Genomic DNA, 6,501 nt, shown 5'->3' on the forward strand with positions numbered 1-6,501 from the left:
ATATGATGCATGCCTGTCCTATGGCTGATGAGGCTCATCTGTCGGTTATCCAGCCAACCCGACAAGTCTGAATTGTACTTAGACTGTCCCCCGACGTGCATCCCCAAGAGTCTATGCATAGTTTTTCTCAAATAATCAATAATACTCAATGGGGGTAACATTCCCGGGAATTCATATAGTGCCCGGTCACACACTTACGTCGTAGGGTCAACAGAGTATCGAGTTTTCAACCTGGTACACGTGGTGGCAAGCCACGGCACTTAATCCAGGGAATCTCGTATCTCAGATTATTCAAATTCATAAGCCATTTAAATAATTTAATTATAATTCATCAATATCCACATCATTCTCAATCACATTTCATTCATCGTCATACATCAATCATATTCAATCCTTATCCTTCATTATCACACCTCCCATTCCGTCCATCAATAGTTCCAATTCAAAACATAACTCATTCTTTTCTAAATGAATCAAACTTAAAACATACTCATTTTCTTAATAACTCTAAATCAAACCATATAACCTTTGAATCTAAATCTTTTTAAATAATCATATAAACAAAATCTCTAATTTTTATAAAATTTCGGCAGCATCTCCTCTAAAACTCGGACTTTGCCACCCTTTTCGGGTCCAAACCTGCTTTCTTTTCAATTCAACATACCCTTCCTCATTATCATAACAATCTCCACAAAAATCTACTTCAGATCAACAATTAAACTCATACAATCTTCAAATCCAACAACCAAAATTCAACTAAGAGTCATAGTTCACAAATCCTAGGCTTTTAACACACAATACCTCAAATCAATAATTCACCAAATCATTAATTAATCAACAAGCACCAAACCAACCATGTTCATCAACAATAACATTCAACTATAATTCTCTCCAAATTAACATAACAACATTCAACATCCAAAATTAATAACCAATTATATTCATCGACAAATTACTAAACATTAAACATACACCTGCATTCCAACTTATCCTATGGTCATCTAGCCTAAGTTTTCACAGAACATTATATATTAAATGCAAGAAACCTAAACCATACCTTGGCCGATTTTCACGTAACGACCAAAGTTATTTATTCAAAACCAAGACAGCCCCTCAAAACTCAACTAATCCGCTTCCTCCAAGTTCCAGTATTCACAATTTCAGGCTCCAATTATTTATTCACAACCTAATACACATTCTTAACACATATATATCCAATTTAATACTCAAAGCTCAATTTCAATGAAATTAAAATAGAATTATCATATCCTCACCTTACCCAAGCTTCACATAAGCAAGAGTGAACGTTTTCCTCAAGCTAATTGGATCCTAAAACATCAAAAATTAAAGAAATTCAATACCTCCACTCAAATTCCCAAAAATTGGGGAAGAAGAGGCTGAGAATTAAAAAACAAGTTACCTATAAAATTGTTCCAGTAGAAACGTAGAGCTCGATGCGGTGGTCGCGTGGTCACAAACGGTGCGGCGATTGGAGCTCGGACGGAGGAGATACGGCGTTCGGAGTTCACCGTAAGGGTTACGGGATTCCTTTCTCTCCTTTCCCCTGCAACTTCAACGTTGCTGAAATGGGGAAGATGAGGACGTGGGTCCTTTTTAAAAGCTGGTCTGGTTGGGCCCACGGTCCGGTTTGGGCCCGGTTTAACCGGTTCGGTCTGTTCGGTCCAATTTTGGACCGTTTTCTTTAAAATTGGTGTCAAAATTCTCGTTTCGATGAGCTCTATCCTAATTTGATATAATATTCATATTTCTAATCCTCCTTATTAAAAATTAATTTATTGACTAATTATCTACTAATTAATCGGGGTTTACATTCTACCCACCTAATAAAGAATTTTGCCCTCAAAATTCAAATCTAGTTACCTGAAAAGAGATGTGGATAGTCCTTTCGCATATCTGATTCGAGTTCCCAGGTATGTTCCTCGATACCAGCTCAACTCCAAACTACTTTTACCAATGATACTTCCCTTCCTCGTAATCGTTTAACACTAGTGTCATCAATCCTCACCGGAATTACTGGGAGTGTTAGATCTTCTCTCACTTGGATTGGTTCTGGTTCTAGAACATGACTTGCATCAGGGGTATACTTCCTAAGCTGTGACACATGAAATACATCGTGCAATTTCGAAAGGTACGGCGGTAAGGCAATTCTATAAGCCACTGGTCCAATTCTCTTCAGGATATCAAATGGTCCAACATAATGGGAATTCAGTTTCTTGGTCTTAATGGTTCTTCCCACTCCAGTGGTTAGTGTAACTTTCAAAAAGACATGTTCCCCTTCTTCGAATTCCAAAAGCTTTCGCCTCTGATCAGCATAGCTCTTTTGACGGCTTTGGGCTATAAGCATTCGATTACGAATCTTCTTTATTTGCTCAGTCGTTTCAGCTATCATCTCAGGTCCTAATAAACTCCTTTCTCCAGTTTCATACCAACACAACGAATATTGACATTTTATGCCATACAGAGCCTCATATGGAGCCATTCCGATGCTTGCATGATAGCTATTATTATAAGCAAATTCTATTAATGGCATATACCGATCCCAGCTCGCAGGCTGGTCCAAAACACAAGCCCTTAGCATATCCTCCAAGGTCTGAATAGTTCTTTTTGACTGACCATCTGTCTGAGGGTGATACGCAGTACTCAAGCTTAACTGAGTCCCAAATGCACGTTGAAAAGCTCCCCAGAACCTTGATGTGAAACGAGGATCTCTATCAGATATGATAGTAGAAGGCACGCCATGCAACCTGACAATCTCTTTAATATACATTCGAGCCAATTCCTCCATTGTGCAACTTATTCGGATAGGAAGAAAGTGAGCTGATTTTGTTAGTCGATCCACAACCACCCAAATAGCGTCACAACCATATCGGGTTTTAGGCAAACCTATCACAAAATCCATTGCGATACTCTCCCATTTCCATTGTGGAATCTCCAAAGGCTGAAGGGTTCCTGATGGTCTCTGATGCTCAATCTTAACCTTCTGACACGTTAAACATTTAGATACATGTAATGCCACATCATTCTTCATCCCTGGCCACCAGAAAATCGCTTTTAGATCTTGATACATTTTAGTGCTCTCTGGGTGAATTGAAAACCCGCTCTTATGAGCTTCCTTCAAGATTTTCTGTCGCAGGTCTCCAATATCTGGCACAATAATCCGATTCTTAAACCTCCACAAACCATCTTGTCCTTCTGACATTCTCCACTGTTTCTCCTGTTTGACTGCTGGTAATACCTTACGTAACGCTTCACTGTCTCGATGAGCCTTCAGAAGTTCTGATTTAAAATCACTAGAAATTTGCAACTGACTCAAACACAGGATTCCAGATTCTTCTCTAATTCCCAAATTCAAACCTTGAAATGCCTTTATTAATTCTTCTTCCCGTAGCATCATCCAAGTTGCATATAAAGACTTTCGACTTAAAGTGTCTGCCACAACGTTCGCTTTTCCTGGATGATAATTCAATTCAAAATCATAATCTTTTAGAAGCTCCATCTACATCCTCTGACGCATATTCAACTCCTTCTGCTAAAAAGATACTTCAAACTCTTATGGTCTGAGAAAACATGAAACTTAACACCATAGAGATAGTGCCTCCAAATCTTTAAAGCAAATACAACAGCAGCAAGTTCCAAATCGTGTGTCGGATAGTTCACTTCATGCGGCCTTAACTGCCGTGAGGCGTATGCCACAACATTCTGGTGCTGCATCAGAACACACCCCAAACCTTTCAGAGATGCATCACAATACACTTCAAACGGTTTACTTAGTTCAGGTAATACCAATACAGGTGCAGTAGTCAACCTGTGCTTCAATGCCTGGAAACTCTCTTCACATTCCGGAGTCCAGATAAAAGGTGTATCCTTCCTAGTCAATTTAGTTAAAGGTAAGGCAAGCTGTGAAAATCCCTTAATGAATCTGCGATAATACCCCGCCAAACCTAAGAAACTCCTTATCTCTGTCACTAAAGTTGGTCGCTCCCAATTCATCACTGCTTCCACCTTAGCAGGATCCACAGCTATCCCCTGCTTACTCACCATGTGGCCGAGAAACTTCACTTCACTCTTCCAGAACTCGCATTTAGATAACTTAGCATATAACTTCCTATCTCTCAGAATTTGCAGCACAGTTCGCAAGTGATCAGCATGTTCCTCTTCAGTCTTAGAATAAACAAGAATGTCATCGATAAAGACAATAACAAACTTGTCTAGATATGGTCGAAAAATCCTGTTCATATAATCCATAAATACTGCCGGGGCATTAGTTAACCCGAAAGACATCACTGTATACTCATAATGACCATAACGGGTCCTGAAAGCAGTTTTCGGAATATCCTCGTCTCTAACCCTTATCTGATGATATCCGGATCGCAGGTCAATCTTAGAAAACACACTGGCACCTTGTAACTGATCCATTAGATCATCGATTCTAGGCAACAGATATTTATTCTTCACAGTGATCTTATTCAATTGCCGATAATCGACACACAGCCGCATACTCCCATCCTTCTTCTTTACCAGCAACACTGGCGCTCCCCACGGAGAAACACTTGGTCGGATAAAATGCTTACCCAACAGATCTTCCAGCTGAGCCTTCAGTTCGGCCATTTCTAAAGGCGACATCCTATAAGGAGTAATTAAAATTGGACCGGATCCAGGTACCAACTCAATTGCAAATTCAACCTCTCGGTTAGGTGGAAATTCATTAATATCATCCGGAAACACATCTGAAAATTCACATACAACTAGAATCTGCTCTAAACTCTTATCATCACCTGATACTCCCGCAGTTAATAACATAATACCCTGACATTCAGTTCCAGAATAGTTTACTATCATAGAATTCAAATAGTAACTATTCACCACAACCGGTGCTTCTGACCCTTCCGGCATAAACTGTACTGACTTTTCAGAGCAATCAAGCAAAACATGGTTCTTGAATAACCAATCTCCCGACTATCACAGTGTCACCTGCCTGCAGGATACATCGTGTCCCCTGTCACCCATACTAAACTTCACCTTGCAACTGATAAGTTCCAAATTCAACCCATTACTCCTCAGGAACCTGTTGTGCCTGTAACGCCCTTTCCAGAGCCTGAATCCAATTATATGCATCAGTGGGATTGAGGTTCTCCTAAAGGTCGGAGGGTGAACTTTTAGAAATGTAGCAAGTGTCATAGGACCGTCCTCATCATTATTGTTCCCGTGATTACCTTGGTTTATCTTATTACCCAGTGCCTCGGCTGTCACCTGCATAGCTGCAGCCATATTTTCCAGGGCAGCCATAAAGTCTACTGGATCATTCCCTACTAGGCTAGGAGTAACGATGCCTATCCTACCTCTATCTCGCCCGCGACCGCGTCTGCGAGTCGACATCTAGTCCTTATACACACCAAACAAGTGATATTAAGTTGATCAGTCTCAATATCGCAGGTCTAATGGTTTAAGTTCCAAATGTATGCTCACAGACGTTTATGCCATATATATCAGTCAGATATCCTAATAGCACATAAACACATATACAGAGAATGCACGGAAGTACAATCAGTCCGTCTTTCAGGCTCTATAGGAACGAACTGCTCTGATACCATAATGTAACACCCCACCACACTAAGCTTTACGCTTAAGTCGTAAAACGAAGGTGGTGAGGTATTACGACTCTAAAATAAAATGAGTACATATAATAGCAGAAGAATTATAGTATGCTAGGAGCCTTGAAGAAAATTCTGCGTGGGTGTATGTCTATGGTGTGAGTTTTGAAAAGAAGGGGGGCTGTGGTTGATGAGGAAGAGTGGAAGTTGTTTAGTAATTTAGGGTTAGGGTTGGGTAGGAGGAATAAGGGTACTGTAGGAATTTTGATAAAATTAAAGGGTATAGGATAGTAATAATAGAAAAAAAAAAGAAGCTTGGGACATTACAAGACTGGCCGGAGAATATTTACACATATGTACATATATATCCAAAACCCAAAAGTACATATATACAATCCTGCCTCTCCATAAACCTCTAAGAGGATCAAAAAGAATAAGTCATGCAGAGAGAAAGCTAAGTACATATATATACATCATATCATAACAAAATATCCCAGTAACCACTCCGCCTCAAGAGTCCAGACGCCTAACGAGATGCCTCTCGACCTGCATCTGAAAAACAACAACATAGTATGGAATGAGAACCGGAGGTTCTCAGTATGGTAAAGGTGCCACACACATAATATATAAGGTCCTAGGAATGCCAGAGGCAATCCTAGAACACCGACACTCAGATTGTAGAGCTTAAAGTATTAAACAGAAGCCATAAAAGGTGATTTACTAAGGATATTTAAACCTAACTTAACTTAACCTTAAATCTAAATCCCATTCTGCCATTCCTCCATACCTCCGACTCCATCATGCATTTTCAAAGACAAGTAAACAAACAAAGGCAAGCACAAGAAGGTTACAAGTACTACAGATAACAAATATACATTTAACATGGCAA

General features: G+C 39.7%; 2 long non-coding RNA genes across 2 annotated transcripts in view; both read right to left on the reverse strand.

The window, feature by feature from the left end:
* Window positions 1-6: 6 nt before the first annotated feature.
* Window positions 7-1,571, reverse strand: LOC127740637 (uncharacterized). The gene is made up of 3 exons (XR_008001320.1): window positions 1,421-1,571; window positions 1,275-1,329; window positions 7-1,186 (listed from the first exon to the last, which is right to left on the reverse strand). It is a non-coding gene; the product is annotated as an uncharacterized LOC127740637 (long non-coding RNA).
* A 4,192-nt stretch (window positions 1,572-5,763) lies between these two features.
* Window positions 5,764-6,501, reverse strand: part of LOC110274015 (uncharacterized) — a 2,241-nt gene continuing 1,503 nt past the window's right edge. Inside the window, exon 3 of the long non-coding RNA XR_002365625.2 lies at window positions 5,764-6,164. This is a non-coding gene — a long non-coding RNA (uncharacterized LOC110274015). The remainder of the gene's footprint in view (window positions 6,165-6,501) is intronic.

Source organism: Arachis duranensis, chromosome 7, assembly GCF_000817695.3.
Source record: "Arachis duranensis cultivar V14167 chromosome 7, aradu.V14167.gnm2.J7QH, whole genome shotgun sequence".
In the NCBI taxonomy this organism is placed as follows: Eukaryota; Viridiplantae; Streptophyta; class Magnoliopsida; order Fabales; family Fabaceae; genus Arachis; species Arachis duranensis.